Source organism: Mus musculus, chromosome 9 (assembly GCF_000001635.26).
Source record: "Mus musculus strain C57BL/6J chromosome 9, GRCm38.p6 C57BL/6J".
NCBI lineage: Eukaryota > Metazoa > Chordata > Mammalia > Rodentia > Muridae > Mus > Mus musculus.
Genome location: NC_000075.6, coordinates 91,823,261 through 91,840,704, shown reverse-complemented (window position 1 = coordinate 91,840,704; position 17,444 = coordinate 91,823,261). Strand labels below are relative to the sequence as shown.

General features: G+C 35.0%; 1 non-coding gene across 1 annotated transcript; it reads right to left on the bottom strand.

Moving 5' to 3' along the window:
* Positions 1-830: 830 nt before the first annotated feature.
* On the bottom strand, positions 831-935 carry Gm26101. Its single transcript, XR_003948439.1, has one exon. It is a non-coding gene; the product is annotated as a U6 spliceosomal RNA (small nuclear RNA).
* Between the last annotated feature and the right edge of the window lie 16,509 nt (positions 936-17,444).

Genomic DNA, 17,444 nt, shown 5'->3' with positions numbered 1-17,444 from the left:
TTTTCAAGACAGAATTTCTCTGTAGTCTTGACTTTCCTGGAACTCACTCTGTAGACCAGGCTGGCCTCGAACTCAAATCCACCTGCCTTTTCATCCCAAGTGCTGGGATTAAAGGCCTGTGTCACCACTGCCTGTTTTGAATAGTGTATATTATACCAAATGAATTAAGTGTATATTATACCAAATGAATTAAGTGTATATTATACAAAATGAATTAATGAATTATGTTTTAAATAATTTTTAAGGTTATATATAATTATAGCATATCTTCCTTCCCTCTCCTTCCTCCAAACTTCCCCTAATACTTTTTCTTGCTCTCTTTCAAATTCATGAGCTCTTTTTTTCATTGTTTTATGTGCTACTACTACTTGTATTCATGCCTGACCACTAGGTATTGGATTTGGTGTGCTCTTCCTGGGTGAAGGCTATTTGTGCCACTCTGAGTATCCTTGGTTGTAAGGAAATGTTCGTAACAGATTGCCATGACTGTTATCTCCATAGAAGTTCAGAATGGAATGGAAGAGGCTGATGTGTATATGTGACAAAATTCAGCATAAATTGGCTTTTGGAAGACAATGTTCACTGAAATTGTTTTTCTCTTACAAGGGAACATTTTCAACTCAAGTACTGAACACTGATTTTACAATCTTTTCTCATTCGACCAACCCATCTCCTGAAAAAAATGATCTTCTTCTTTTTGTGGAGGCTTTTTACGTTTTTATTTATTCTTTGAAAATTTCTTACAGTCTTTTTCTGCTCTCCATACTCTTCTCAGATTCCCATCTCCACACCTATCCAACTCTGTTTTCATTTTTCCTTAAAAAGCCAGTCCAAATATGGAACTCTTCAAAAATTTGCACATCATCCTTGCAGCAGCCATGTTAACCTTCACTGTAGTATTCCAATATCAATATATGTGCAGCTGAAGTAAGTACTATATGAGATTTTTGAATGATTTTGCTCTTTTAGAAAATTCCTGCACTTACACAATGTATTTTGACCATACCCATGAACTACTACCTCCCTCTGGCTTCCAAAGTCAACTCTCTCCTATCTCCCTTTCAATGTTCTCTTCTTTTTACTTATAACTTATGATCACATAAAGCTTTTCTATTTGATATCTTCAATTATTTTCCTCAATGTTTTAAAGGCTTTATCAAACAAGTATTTTCCCTTCTTAGTGGTACTAGGGTGATACTGTTAACAGTATACAAAGAATTGGAAATGGCTCTTTAGTTTGTAATTTACAGAATAATTTGAGGTTTATTTGAGCTAAATTATTTATATATTCTTGTTTGTTTTATTTTCAGTACAAATCTATGCTGAATCCAAGTTGCCGTTGTCTTTATGATTGGAAGATTTTCAATTCTAGCTTCTATCTCATATTATGGGTTTACTGAAATTGTTTATGTCACCTTGATTTAGCTTTGATAGTGTATAAATGTGCAAAGTGTGCATGTCTGTGTGTAAAGACATCTCAATACTTTAGAATTTCCAGTTTAATGCTATATATAGATTATTGAAGTATGGCCCCATGATTCTCTAAATTTTCTCTGTTTGATGTATTATCTCTTTTTTCATCTCTGATTTCATTATTTATGGTACACGCTCACTTTAGTCTGGTTACTAGACTAAAGGTTTGTCTATCACATGAATCTATTTAAAGAGCTAAGACTTCATTTCCTTGACTTTTTGAGGTCAGTTCTTTGATTTATCTTTCACTAATTTCAGCCATGATTTTGATTATGTTTTATTATCTATTGTTTTAGATTTGGGTGATTCTTTTTTTTATATACAGTACTGGGTTGTTTAGCTTCCATGACTTTATGGAATTTCTACTATTGTTAATATTCAGATTTTTTGCCTTTATACTCAGATAAGATACAAGATATTATTTTAATTTTCCTGTGTCTTTTTGAGAATTGATGTATCTATACCTAGTGAATTTCGAAGATAGTACTATGAGTGCTGAGAAAAAAATATATTCTTTAATATTTTAGTAAAAGTACTAAGCAGTATTATAGTTGAAGAGGGTATAGCAGGAGTTAGGAATGATAGTTCAAAACTGATGTTCTCTACAAGCAACTCTAGAGTGAACAACCTAAAGAGACATACATAATGCATGGCTGTTACCACTGCCTAGGCAAGTGATCACATGGGAGACAGGGGAAGTATAACAAACCAAGCACCATCATCTGGATAGACACGATTATTCTTAGGTAAGAGTTCTGGGCCATTGGTGAAAAAAATAAATGAGATCATGTCTACAGGAGAGCACCAAAGAGAAATATAACCATGGGTGGACCAACCAATCCTTTTCTAGAGCCTTGAGCACTGAAAGCCACATGTCAAAACTGTGACCTAAAACCCAGCAGAGAGAATGATTTAGATGGCAGGTGGGGGATGGGTTCACAAAACGGACACTTCCACAGAAAGGTAGATCAGACACAGAAACTCCTCTCAGCAGGGAGGACACACAGATCAAACTTGTTTGGGGATTAAGGATAGCAGTCATCTCTCCACATGGAGAGCCAACTACAAAAGGTAACATAGAGACTCAGGAGGCCACATTAATTCTAAGTAGAAAGAAACATCCATGCTACCATACTTTCCATTTCATTTTATTTTTAATTTATATGTTTACATTTGAAGCTATTTTTTTTTATGTAACCAGAAAAGGCATTTAATGAATGTCCTTTCATTTTCTCCCCAGTTCTATACTGTTTCCTTATTGGTTCTCATATTCTAACCTATGCAGTTTCTGTCTCATACATAATTAACTCTTTGCCTCTATCATCACTCTTCCACATTTCAATAACTCTGACTCTAGTAAATTATAACCTATCTTTTTCCCAACAGTATTTTAATGGTGATTTACCTGAATATTATTGAACAAAAGCAAAGTGAAGAAATGTTATTAATTATACTGGAATAATTATTCAAATTATTTTTCAATTAATGTAGTTAGTGTCCTACTATAAAGTCATGGGAGCCAAAATCCAGTGACAACTGACCAAGCAGATTCACACACACACACACACACACACACACACACACACACACACAAAAACAAACACTAAAAAATTTGGAGGTGTACATGAAATGAAAATTGAGGAACATATCTATTTTTAGAGTTATGCCAAACAAGAGAAATACAGAGAGTACATAGATCATTATTATATCATTGATAAATTTACAATTTCTCAATAAAATTTTAAAGCAAAAGTGATATGATATATAAAATGCAAAAAGATAGTTTAAAAGTCTAATTTAAAGCAATAAACAACCACATAATTGGCAAAATATAAATATTAATAAAATAAATATGATAATTGGTAACATGGATGAAAATGTTAGTGCTCTAGAAATGAACCTTTTTCTTTCTTCTTTTTTTGGATTGTGTTATTTATTTATTCATCCATTCATTTGTTTGTTTACTTTACATCCTGATCACAGCCACCCCTCCCTCCTCTTCTCCCAGTCCTACTCTCTCACCACCTTCTCCCATTTTCCCATCCCCTTCTTCTCAGGGAAGAGATCCTGAACCCCCTAGGTGCCAACCTGAACTAGGACATCAAGCTGCAGCAAAATTAAGCACATCCTTTCCTACTGAAGCCAAGCAAGACAGCTCAGCTAGGAGAAAGGGATCCAAAGGCAGACAACAGAGTCCAAGGCAGACAGCCCCTGTTATAATTGTTGGGGAACACATATGAAGACCAAGCTGCACATCAGGTTTATATGTGAAGGGGGCCCAGGTCCAGTCCATGCATGCTCTTTGGTTGGTGGTTCAGTCTCTGTGAGCCCCCATGGACCCAGATTAGTTAACTCTGTAGGTCTTGCAGCTCACTTGACCCCTCAGGCTCCCCCAATCCTCCGCTCTCCCTGACTCTTCTACAAGACTCCCTGAGTTCTGCTGATATTTGGTCTCTACATCTGTCTGCATCAGCTGCTAATGAAGCCTCTCATACAACATTGTACTAGGCTACTGTATAGAGTCAAAGTAAGATTGGGTTTAATTTTGTAGGTTTGGATTTCTGTCTCACTGACAAATGAGTATAGAATCCTAAGATTCTACGTTTTACTTTGTATACAGAGTACAAATGGAATTAGGAAATTTGTAAATGATAGTTAATGATTAGATGTATCCTGAAGATTGAGTTAGGTTTTTCCATATAAAGCATTTACCACATTTATGTGCTTTATATGGATAGTAATAACCAATGCTAGTCATTAATTCAAGTGAAACCTCCCGTAATTGGAAAGTACATACTAACAGTGCAATTAAGCATTGTAGATTTATATGCTGTGTTCTCTCTGAGTTTAAAATATCTTAATTCACATTATTATAATCAGAAAACTTCCTTTTTCTGGGAAGGCATGGATAACTAGATACATAGAAGGGAAGATTCACAAAGTTTAACAGGTTTTCAAAAATATGATATGTTAATATACTGTCAATGGAAAGAATTGTTATTTTCTAAAGTGTCCCCTTTTATCAACTGAATACTTTATTTACTACACAAGAGTTAACTCATTTCTGCAGGTTTTATTTTTGTTTATGTTCTATAATAGGGAACACTAAAAGCAAAAGAGTTGTTGTACAAGTTCACATTTGACTATTGACATTTATTTTCAATTTCCTAAGTCAACAACAAAATCTTTACATCTAAAAGACAATACAGTAACTCAAGCAGAAAATGTTTTGAAAGCTGCTTGTAGTTGGTGCTAAGGCTTTGTTAATGATGGCTGTTTTCACATGATGGTGGACTTCCCTTAATACCTATGGGTATCTTCTGTTTTTGTTAGCATTGCCGTGAGTCCCTAAGTGGTCATGTATAATTTATTGCAACTAAATTCTCTAAACATGTTGTCTTCTGGCTTTGTTGGTAGCACCACTTTTTGTTTATGGAAAATGTATTAGGTTTACATACAATATTTTGATCAAATTGTTTCCCATGTCCCAACTCATTCTAAGTTTCTATTCCCCCACTTGGACAGCAACTTTCTTTTACATAAAAATAATCATGAAACTATGACAAAACAATTAAACATGAAAAAATTACTTATGCACACACAAATAAATAAACAAAACAAAACAAAACAAAACAAACAAATCATGAAGTCTGTTTTGAATTGGCCAAAACTGCTTCTGATCCTAGGGCTTGCTCTGGAGTGTGAAACAACTGGTTTCACCAGAAGAAAACCAATCTTTTCTCTTCAGTCAGTTGTCAATCACAAATGGCTTATTGGCCATGGGTGGAACTTGGCATCTGTTTTCCATTTTTTATGGTAGTAGAGTTTTGACTGGCTTGAACTTGGGCAGGTCTTGTGCATCCCATCACAGTACCCATGAGTTTCCATGTACATCAGCCCTTTTGTACTTGGAAAACACAGTTTCCTTGGAATCTTCCACACCATTTGGTTCTTCCAATATTTCCACCCCTACTTTTCTATAGTTAGTTGAGCCTTTATGGTAGAGATGTGACAAAGAAATCACTTTAGGCCTGAGTCTTCCACACTCTCTTCAGAATACATGCTAATCCTTCAATCTCTAGTCCTTTTCCTGTTCCACTGACTTTACAAACTACTGTTATTTTATATTTAAAATATAGTACCCATCACATTTTTCATTTCTTTGAAGAAAAACCCAAACCCCAGTGGTCACAATAAAGATTCTAGTCCACTGCTCCTCTCTTTTCTGCTGCATCTCTCTCGAGCATGCCAATGAAGTAGGAGTGAAAGCTTTTACCAAGAAAATGCTAACCTTCTAGCTGTTTGCTTTAACTTGTGCCAAGTGTGGTGATTCTGTGTCTCTCAGCCCCATCTCTCCCAAGCCAAACAGAAGATCTATCAATCTTCAGATATCAAAGGTTAAAATTTGTTCTTTTCTGTTATTATTTTTGTCTTGAAGTCATTTGAAAATCAAAATTTTCCCTATTTATAATGAATCAATTAGATTCAGAAATCTCTTTAGCTTCCTAAAGACTCACATTCTTTCCAAAGCATTCAGAATGTCATGTCACAAGATAAATATTTTTATGATAAAAATGTTAGATTAAAAGTTACACTTTGACTGAGGCAGTTTCTCAGTTGAAAGAGTCTTTGACATGAACAATGCCCCTAGTTCAGTTCCCCAACACAGCTTAAAACAGTGCTGGCATATACCTGCAATTTTAGCACTTAGGGTTTGAAGTTAGGAGAATCAGTAGGTTAAGACCATCTTTCACTACATTGCCATAGCAAAGGTTCAAAGCTATTCTTGGATATATGAGACCCATATATATATATATGATCTTATATACATATAAGATGGTGTTTGAATATACTCCTTTAAAATGATATTTTAGTTCTTGGAAAAGTAACTAGACAGATGCACATCTTTAAGCTTCTTGAATACCATTAATTCTATTTTCACGTCTAATCTGACATATTTCTTTCCTTTTATTAAACAAAATTCATAATCAATAAAAGTTTAATGATATTTTTGGAATGTATAGATTTTATTGGAGGGACTGTTTCATCCTTAAATCAGTATTCTGCTTAGGCACTAACACACAGTAGAAATCTCATACCAATGCTGCTGAATACAAATTGAGAATCTGAGTTGTTTGAACTTATAAATTGACTTCAGATGATCACAGAAGGGTAGTTCAAAACTGACATGTTGTTACGTAGGTTGCTGTGCTGGAGATTTTTGATCTACATATAGCTTTTTTAGTTCAAAAACAAATAGAAAATGTTTATAATAAACTTTTGAGAGAACTTAAATTACATTAAAATACAGTAATTTAAATGTTTTCAAAACATTTTTATATTACTTGATTGATTTCAGAAGAGAGGAAATCTGAATTACTCGTACAGTCTCCATGGGAATCTAGGACTAACTAAAACCAGCATAGAGTCTCCAGGGAAGCTCAAATCATTTTCACACCTGTCCAGAAAAAGGAAGAGATATGCACATCTGTCATTCCTTTTCATTCAAACAGCAAATGCTATTGGAACAGACTGTGTGCCTGGCACTGTTTTAAACAATAGTTTCAGAAATGATAGATGAGGGAAATCCTAGCCTCATAGAGCTTATATTCTAGTTGTGAGAGACAGAACTAATAGATAAATTATAGAAGGCAGACAACATGAATACTACCAGAGAGAGAGAGAGAGAGAGAGAGAGAGAGAGAGAGAGAGAGAGAGAGAGAGAGAGAATGAATGAATGGAAAATCTGGGTGCCAACAGTGGTGTAATATTAGATTTGTGAGCCAGTGAAGTTTTCACTAGTGTTGAGATTTTTCAGCATAGCAGGTACTACCACCATATTTCTGGAAATAAATAAGGGATCATACAGCATACAGGTGCTTCCAGTTTTAGGTTAGGGATTCACTGGGCTTCAATTACTTTTTGCTCTCTAGCAGATGGTGCAGACCAAGGGGTACCAGATTTCTCTAACACTCACGGTATAGAATGCCTATTTTTCCAGGCAAAGGAAAAATCCTGGTGCACAATCTAGAGGAAGTTAGTTAGCAGAATTAAATAGGACATGAATGGTGGGAGATGAAGTTCAAAGGTAACAAAATACAGAAGCATAGAAACATATTCACATTGAGAGGGCTGTCTTTTAAGTGAGTTGGGGAGGCCTGATGCTAGAGCATTTTAAGAAAAGGGATGATTTATGGTTTTTAAGAATCTTAACAGAAATGGGTATGCTTAACAAAATCTTAACAAAAACAAGCCTAGTGTTTCAGCACTTAGGAGGCAAAGGAAAAAGTATTAGGACTTCAAGGTCATTTTGGGAATTCAAGGTCACACCGAGGTACAGAAGACTTTGATTCAAAGGACCAAAAAGCAGAATTATAACAAGTAACAGAAGATACAAAAGGAAGACAGGCAAGAAGACTAGGATAAGGACATTTTGACTTCCTTGGTTCCTCACCTGAGGGATCACTTCTACTTACCAGTTGTGACCTGTGGAAACTATTCTGTGAGTGTAAGAAAAAGCAGCAGCTCTCCTTCCAGTGCACCATAGGTACTTGATTTGGGAAAATCAAAATCTTTTATTTCTCCATACATTTTTACCCTAAACAGTTTTTGCCCTTAAATTTCTCTGATCAATTAACCTGATACACAAATTGCTACGTCGGGAAATGTTGCTGGATATGTACTCTAAGAAGCTACTTCAAATATTTTAATTGTTTTTTATGAATCCACGTCATGCATTTAACATCCAATTTTAGGTATTAGAAACCTTTGACAGTTGGCAAGTTCATTCTGTCCAAAGTGTGAACAATGAATCCTAACATCACTGAGGTCAACACACTACATAAAACAGAGCCCATTCTACTAGCTTGATACAAGGACGACATTTCATTTCACTTTCTCTGTACTGTAAATGGTTTATTAATAAATTCAAAACAAGTAATTATTGGGAGACAATTGTTCCTAACTCATTTAAAATAAGAATTGTATATAATACCTATCATTTTCTATTAACATACATTAATTGGAGATAGCTGAATAGTTACAAGTTTAGTAGTCCTGAGATATTATTGTTTCTAAGCACTTTACATATGAATTTGTTGTTGTAGGTCAACTCAAAAATACTAAACAGACTTTAGCATTTGCTCAGTCCCACAAATCACTGTTGGAGACATGAAAGTATCTTTGTTAAGGGAAGCAAACTGGAAAAGCAGGAAAATGCAGTAGTTTATGTATTGAATACCATGAGTGGAATACTCAGCAAAATCTTTATATAAACACAAACTAGATGTTGCCAGCATCTCTTGCAATCTGTGCTAGTCTCTGGAATAATATATCTAATTTTCTCTCTTGAGTACTCTCCAGAACCTTTCAGTCAGCATGGTTTGGCCATCACTTTTAAGCATGTAACTGCTCTGTACCTCATGCGTGAATAGCAAGTTCAGAAAAGAGGCCTATTCATTGAACAAGTTGGTGAATAAAATTTGGGTAAAATTAAGGCTCTCAAGTACTGATCAACGTTTCCCCTGGCATCCTATTAGTCTCATGCTGTAACTGCTTGACAATAAGATGAGGCCATTATCTTACAATTACAGCTTCAAGATTTAACCAGAATGAGTTTGTTGGGGCCCACTTCTGCTATATTTACCATATGTCACACTAATGAACGTTTTGTTGTAGTCTTTCATAGCTAAACCAATCTCAGGAGATTGAGAAGTCAAAGCAGTAATATTTAATCTACTGTGTGATGAGAAGGACATACTCCTCGAATGAGAATTTATTTTTCTAATGTTTTTTCTCTTTTCTACATTTTCTTTGCTTTCTTTTCCCATGGCTGAATGGCTACTCTGTCTTTCTGTTTGTTTTCTCAGTTTGGACTAATAAATAGAAGGAAGAGGGAAACGGGAAAATGAGACATGGAAAAAGATATGGGAAGAAGGGTGTAATGGAGGAAATAAAAATGCTATATCCAAAATGTAACTAGGAATTGCTTCTTGGACTTTTGACTAAGATCAAGTGCTGAATGTAACTAGGGTTTTAAAATTCTCTCACACACAGAATCAACAAGCCTGAACTCAACAGTGCTTGCTGAGGTTGAATGAGAGCCTGCATGAGTCTAACCTAGGTCCTCTGTATATTTGTTATAGCTGTGTAGCTTGGTGTTTTGTTATGAGATTCCTAACAGTGGGGGAGGTTTAAAAAAGATAGACACTAACAGGTTGGGTTAAAAAATAGGATGAATCTTTTTATCCCCTCCAAGAAACATACTGAATCACAGGAGACAACATCTTTGGGTAAGAAAATAAATACAAAGTCAAATTCCAAGCAAATGTAATAAAGAAATAAAAGTCATAGCCATATCAATATCTGAAACAATAGACTTCAAACCAAAGAAGCAAAAAAAGGTAAGGAGGGCCACTTTAAACCTAATAAAGAAAACACCCATCAACAGCATACTGCAATCTTAAGTATATAGTCATCAAACAAGGTGACACCAAAAACAAACAAACAGAAAACAATAACAACACTGTTAAATCTAAAGCCACAGACTGATCTCAACTTAGTGATTTGGGGTGATTTCAATCTGCCACTTTCATCAATAGACTAGTATCCTAGGAAAGAGTTAAACAAAGAAACTCTAGAGTTAAATTATAACACGAATCAAAAGAACCAAAAAATATCAACAGAATATTGCATCCTAAAGGATACACATTCAATAAAAAAGAGTATTCATATTTGTAAAAGTAAATTTATTCACCACATATAATTGTCATCTGGGTCTTAGAGTCTTACTGCTAAATAAACTTATCTTTATTAGCTCTCTCTGAACTTAGGCTGACAGGTTCAACTCAGCTGTTCTGGTCCAAACTCCTCTCCAACCTGACTGATTCAAACTAGCTTCTCTTCTCTTCTTACTGAATTGTTCTGCTTGGCCTCAAACTAACTATGGCAGTCTGTTCTATTCTTCTGGTTCCTAGTCATTCTGTCTTTACCTGCAAGCTGTTATTGTAAAACTGTTCTGGTAAAACTGCCTTTCTCATAAAGTTCTCAGCTGAGACGGAAGAAAGGACCATCCAGAGACTGCCCACCCTGGGGATCCATCCCATATACAACCACCAAATCAAGAACTATTGCATATGCCAGCAAGATTTTGCTGACTGGACTCTGATATACCTCTTGTGAGGCTATGCCAGTGCCTGGAAAATACAGAAGTGGATGCTCACAGTCATCTATTGGATGGAACACAGTGCCCCTAAAGAAGGAGCTAGATAAAGTACCCAAGGAGCTAAAGGGGTTGGCAACACTATAGGAGGATCAACAATTTGAACTAACCTGTACCCAACAGAACTGTGTCTCTAGCTGCATATGTAGCAAAGGATGGCCTAGTCAGCCATCAATGGGAGGAGAGGCCCTTGATCTTGGGAAGATCATACGCCCCAGTATAGGGGAATGCCAGGGACAGGAAGCAGGAGTGGGTGGGTTGGGGAGCAAGGTAGGGGCAGGGTATAGGGGACTTTTGGAATAGCATTTGAAATGTAAGTGAAGAAAATATCTAATAAAAAAATGAAAAAAACTGCCTCTCCTTCTCTCTCTCTCTCTCTCTCTCTCTCTCTCTCTCTGTGTGTGTGTGTGTGTGTGTGTGTGTGTGTGTGTCCTGGTCTTGTAAAAGCTGGGTATATCCTATCTTCTGCTCATTTCATCAAATCTTTTTCTGATTCATCACAATGTCTGTCCCTCAAATAGACATCAATTTAAAACATGGCAGCTTCTTCTACAAACTATCCTTATCTTCATTTTTAGGCATTAAAATAGTTTTAAAAGGTATTCCAGACAGAGGGACTAAATGTGTGTGCTGTATCTGTATTCCAGTCAGATCACATAGATATAGAAGGTCTTCAGATGTGATTGCTTGTTGGAACAGCCATTTTTGCTGGATTAAAATTCCTCTATATCAGCATATGTATGAAAAGTAAACCAATATCCTACATTATATCTGAACACAATGGAATAAAGCTATATATCAACAGCAATGAAAACTGCAATAGTACACATTTATGGGTATTAAACAACATCCTACTAAATGATAATTGCATCAAAAAGAAGGAAATATAAAATTCCTGAGAATAAATGAAAAAGAAAAGTACAACATACCAAAATCTTTGGGAAATAATGAAGGTAGCACTAAGAAGAAGTCCAATGTTTCAATATCAAAACATTTGAGACATCAAATGATGAATGTGAGACTTGGACAAACACAAATAAAGAACACTCAAAAAGAGTACATGGAAAGAGATAATTAAAATAAGTGCTGAATTAATAGAGTAGAAAAAAGAACCAGAAAAGAATCAATGAAATATATGATTGGTTCTTTGAAAAGATTCACAAAATGACAAATCTTTAACCAAAGTGATAAAAAAAAAGAGGACCTAAATTAGTAAAATTAGAAATACAAAGGGAGAGATTTCTGGGAAATTTCAGAAATCATGCTAAACCTCAAATCTATATTTTATCAAATGAAAAATTTTAAAGAAAATTAATGAATCTTTCTCCATATCTACTTATCTATATATTTATATTTATATCCCTATCTATTCATCTGTCTATCTGTCTGTCTATCTATCTATTTATCTATCTATCTATCTATCAATCATAGATATCCATAAATATAATAGATAGATAGATAGGTAGATAGATAGATAGATAGATAGATAGATAGATAGATAGATAGATAGATATACATATAGATATAAACAAACCAAGGTTAAATTAAGAGGAAAATAATTTAAATAACCCGCAACATCCATTGTGATATGATCAATATCTTGAAATTTCCCAACTGAAAAAAGACCAGAGCAAAATAAATTCAGTGCATAATTTTACCAGGTATTTGAAGCACTATTATTAACTCTAAAATTGTTCTGTAAAATAAAAAATTAAAGGAATGTTTCTAAATTCATTTTACAAAGTCACTATTACCCTAATACCAAAATAAGACAAAGTCATACACACATAAAGGAAAATTGTAGGACAATATTTTGAAGAATAAGGATAAAAATAGTCTCAATACTATACCAGGACATAGAAAACTTACTGATTTTGCAGGTTGATTCTGTATCCTATCATCTTGAAGAAACTATTTATTATTTCCAGAAATTTTTGGAATCTTTTATATATAACATCATGTCATTTGCAAATGGGGATACTTTTACTCTTTCTTTTTCTATTTGTATGCATTTAATTTTATTCTCCTGCCTTACTGCACCAGATAGTGCTTAGATCAAAATATTATAAAAGAGTAAGAATAATAGTAAGTCCTATAATGTTCTTGATGCCAGCAGTATTATTTTAAGTGTAGCTCCATTTAGGATGATATGGGCAGATTAACAGATGGAGCTAGAAACAATTATATTGAGGGAGTTATACAATACCACAACAGCAAACATTGTATGCATTTTTTTCTCATTTGTGGATGTTAGCTATGAGACCACAAATATGGTATTTTATTTGGAATAAACCAAGACATCAGGAAATTAATAGGGGGCCTTGGGGAGAGGTTTTCATATGAAAGGATATAGAATAGAATAAAGTAATATAAAGGATTCTAGGAGAATAATGAAAAATGAAGTTGTAAATTGTGATGGGGTCTTGAAAGAAAGGACAAAGAGAATACAGGGAAGGGAGAACATATGTAGAGTTAAATGGAGTTACTCTATAATGGGACGACACACACTCTTCGAGAAAAATAACAAAACTCAGTGCAGTAAACGGGTTACATATTTTTCAATTATTTTTATTGATAGATTTTTCTTCATACAATATATTTTGAGTATTATTTCCCCTCCTTCACTTTTCCTAGATCTTTTCCCAATAAAATCCACACCCTCTCTCTCTCTCTCTCTCTCTCTCTCTCTCTCTCTCTCTTTCTCTCTCTCTCCCTCCCTCCTCCTTCCCTCTCCCTCTTTCTCTCCCTCTCCCTCCCCCCTCTCTTTCTATATATGTATATATACATATATATGCATATATGCATATATATATTTAATTAGAAAACAAATCAACATCTAAAAATAATAATAATAAGATAAAAATAAAACAATTGGAACTGAACAGGACAAAATAAACAGATAGATATCAAGGCACAAAACCACATACATACGCAGAGATATACATATTTGCACAAACAAATGCCATAAAAAATACAAATTCAGAAATTATGTAACAAAATACCTAAAAGGCAAAACAAAATTAAAGAACTAAAGAAAAACAAACAACAGAAAAGATAAAATATTATGAGACAAATCCTCTTAGTTAGAGTTCATTGCTGAGAAAAGAAACCATGACCACAACAGCAACTCTTATAAGGACAACATTTAATTGGGGCTGGCTTACAGAGGTTCAATCCATTCTCATCAAGCAGGAACATGGCAGTGTCCAGGCAAGCATGGTGCAGGAGGAGTTGAGAGTTTTATATCTTCATATGATGGCTGTTAGGAAAAGACTGCTGCCAGGCAGCTAGGACAAGGTTCTTAAAGTCCATGCACACAGTGACACATTTCCTCCAACAAGGCCACACCTACTCTAACAAGACCACACCTTCTAATAATATCATTCCCTGGGCCAAGCATATTCAAACCACCACACCCTCCAAAATCCTCCAATTTGTTTTGTGTTGTCTGCCTACTGCTGAGCATGGGGCATAACCTAAGGGTTATTTACATACCCAATGAGAGACTCTGTTGAAGACTAATCTTTCCTTTGTGAGCACTTATCAACTGAATATATATTGTGGGCTAGGGATATGGACTTGTGTCCATTTCCCTCCTAGCCTTGGAACCCCATATAAACCTCTGCAGGACTGGTGCAGCTACCACAATCTCTGTGAATTCTTCTGTCTGTCATTTGTCAGTCTGGTTGTATCTAGGAGGCTTTGTTTCCTTGATATCTTTCATCTCCATTGGTTCTTTCCATCTTTCTGCCTCCCTTTCTGCAGAGTTCCCCAAGTTCTTAGGTGAGGGATTTGATGGAGTCATCCCATTTTAGAACTGAATTTTCTAAGTTTTCTAGCTCTCTGCACAGTGTGTGTGTCCCATTTTTTTTCTTGCTGCTGTAAGGAAGCTTCTCTGGTGATGGCTGAGCAAAACGCTTGATCTATGAGTATAGCAGAATATCATTAGAAGTAATTTGTTACATTTGTTTATCAAAACTATACTGTTTGGCTTTCTTCTAGGTCCACTGCTATCTAGTTTCAGATTCTTGGCCATCCAATCAGTGTTGAACATGGGTTCCATCCCATGGAATGGACCTCAATTCCAATCAGATAGTGGTTGAGTACTCTCAAATCCTTGTGACACTATTGCACAAACATATCTTGTAGGAATGCAACCTTTGTAGATAGAAGGGTTGGTAGATGGTTTAGTGTTTAGTTTTCTCCTTTGAGAGCATGCAGAATACCTCCCAGGACTAAAATACTAGTCTGTAGGGCAGAGGGCTCTAGGCAACTACTAGGTTGACTTCTCAATATTCAATAACTAATGTAGTTATTGTATTCAGCAACAGAGCTACCATCAATTTGTGGAGAACAACTAATAGCGTTGAAAAAGACTGGACTGTTTAGGCATTTTGATGAGATTCCTTTGGACAACAGTTCAATTAGTATAACCTATCCCCAGCAATTGAGATTTCATTTGGCAGCAAGAGATATAGTCTTAGTGTTCTATTTCTATAAAAAGACACATGACCAAGGCAACTTTTATAAAGAAAATAATTTAATTGGGGACTTGCTTACAATTTTAGAGGGTTAGTACATTATCACCATGGTTAATACAAGACATATATGGCTCTGGAGTAGTAACTGTGAGCTTTACATCTTGTTCCTCAGGCAAGAGAAGAGAGAGAGAGAGATGGAGAAATGAAGAGAGAGAGAGACAGAGACAGAGACAGAGAGACAGAGAGAGAGAGAGAGAGAGAGAGAGAGAGAGAGAGAGAGAGAGAGACTGGGCCTAGTGTAAGCTTTTGAAATCTCAAAGATCACTCCCATTGACACATCTACTCCAAAAGGCTATATCTCCTTCAACAAATTCATATTTCCTACTCCTTTCTAAACAGTATATCAACAAGGGAATACTATTGCTGAAAACAGGTAAATACATTTTCCCAGATGTGGGAAATGTGATTGGATAAATCCGAATGTAAAAGAAATCAACTTACATGATACATTTTCCCAATTCTCCTCAATTATGTAGATAACTAGACAGAGAATAGAGGTATATGTAGACAAATGATGATCAGTAGACAGATGATATTTTAGTAGAGACTAGAATGAAATACATACACATGTAAGAACTATTTCTTGATTATGATTGTTACTATTTATTTCAAATAATTGCAATTTAATTCATATTTTTCTAGACTTTGAATATGTATTTTAGCCATAACTTTATTTTCAATAAAAATGTACCTGTCTTCATTTCCTAAATATGAAGACCTAAAGAGAAGTATCTCTAATGGAGAATTGGGTTCTTTTCATAGACTGTGCTCAGAGCAGGATTTCCTGCTATTCACCCTGAAATCATCACCTTTATCATGATATGACTTCTGAGTGAGATCCCAAGAACATAGCATCCTGAAATGCTCACCTTATACCCTAGTTTGCAACTGAGAAAAGGCTGCACCGTCGTTGAGTACAGAGGAAAATAATTCCTGGAGGGTAGCATAATAAAGATACCGATTTTCCCTTGTGCAGATCCGCCCCCCCCCCCCCCACACACACACTCTTTAGGTTTATTGTGCTTTTAAAGAACAGGAAGGAGACTTTTAAAATAGTCACAACTTGCTTTGCTATTCTGGCCAAGATTCACTGAAAAATATGTTGTCATTTCTTGAAACAGACTATTGGATGAAAAGAGTCTGGGGTTGAATTACATTTTTCCTGCCAAATAACAGACAAACTCAACAGACTGTTTATCTTATGCTGTGGTATAATTGTGTAATTAATGTCAAATTGCATAAAACTGTTCCAACAATTCTCCTAATAGACCATTCCAGAAAGAAGTAGTTATAAAAAATAATTAAAATACACACATGGAGAGAACTCCTAATTTAGGAGTCTGTTTATATCACTAAATGTCTATGTACCTGCCAGCTGTCTTCAGAAAGGCCATGTAACACATTTTTAACTCTAAAAGAGCTATCTTCAAAATTTTCCATCCTGAACTTAAAACATGTAAAACTATCTACTTCTGTGAATTTGCCACAAGCAAACAATGTGACCTATGGACACCCCATCACCTCCAAGACAATAGAAATCAAACATCTGGAAACGATCCAGTATCCACAGATGGATGATAGTGTGGGGTAACACTAAGAACTTCTCAAATGGTCTTAATAAAAAGGGCAAACATCTTTAGTTCTGATTCTCCACATAAATTCTTTTAATCAGATTCAATGACAATATAGACTTCATGTTGAATATCTAAGGACATCCATTTTGCTCTAATTAAAATATCATTGTTCTCTGTTTTGCTTTTCTAATCTTGAAAAAAAAGTGAAAATAACCCATTACCAGTGTGCTTCTCTGAAACAACTGTCACCATGCTGAAACAACTGTCACCATGCTGAAAGATAAATGGATGAAAATCACCCACTCTAAATAGTGAGACATTGTTTCCTTTGAAGGGATAAAATTTTGTTTTGAACTAAATCTAAATAATCAAAATATGAAAAAATCGTAAAACTAAAGGAGGAAATCCTTGATAGATTGGTAAATATTTATTTTAGTTCAGGTAAGCCTTATAAAATTCTCAGTCCTTGGTTTTCCTTTGAAGTAAGAGAGTAGACAATTTAGATTCTGTATTTAAAAATGACATAAACCTTAAGAATAGTTTTTCTTTTAAGGCATCAATATCCATTTTTCTCATCACGTCCAACAGCAAGATAACACTACATTAACACAGGAACATCACTTATTATCATAAGCA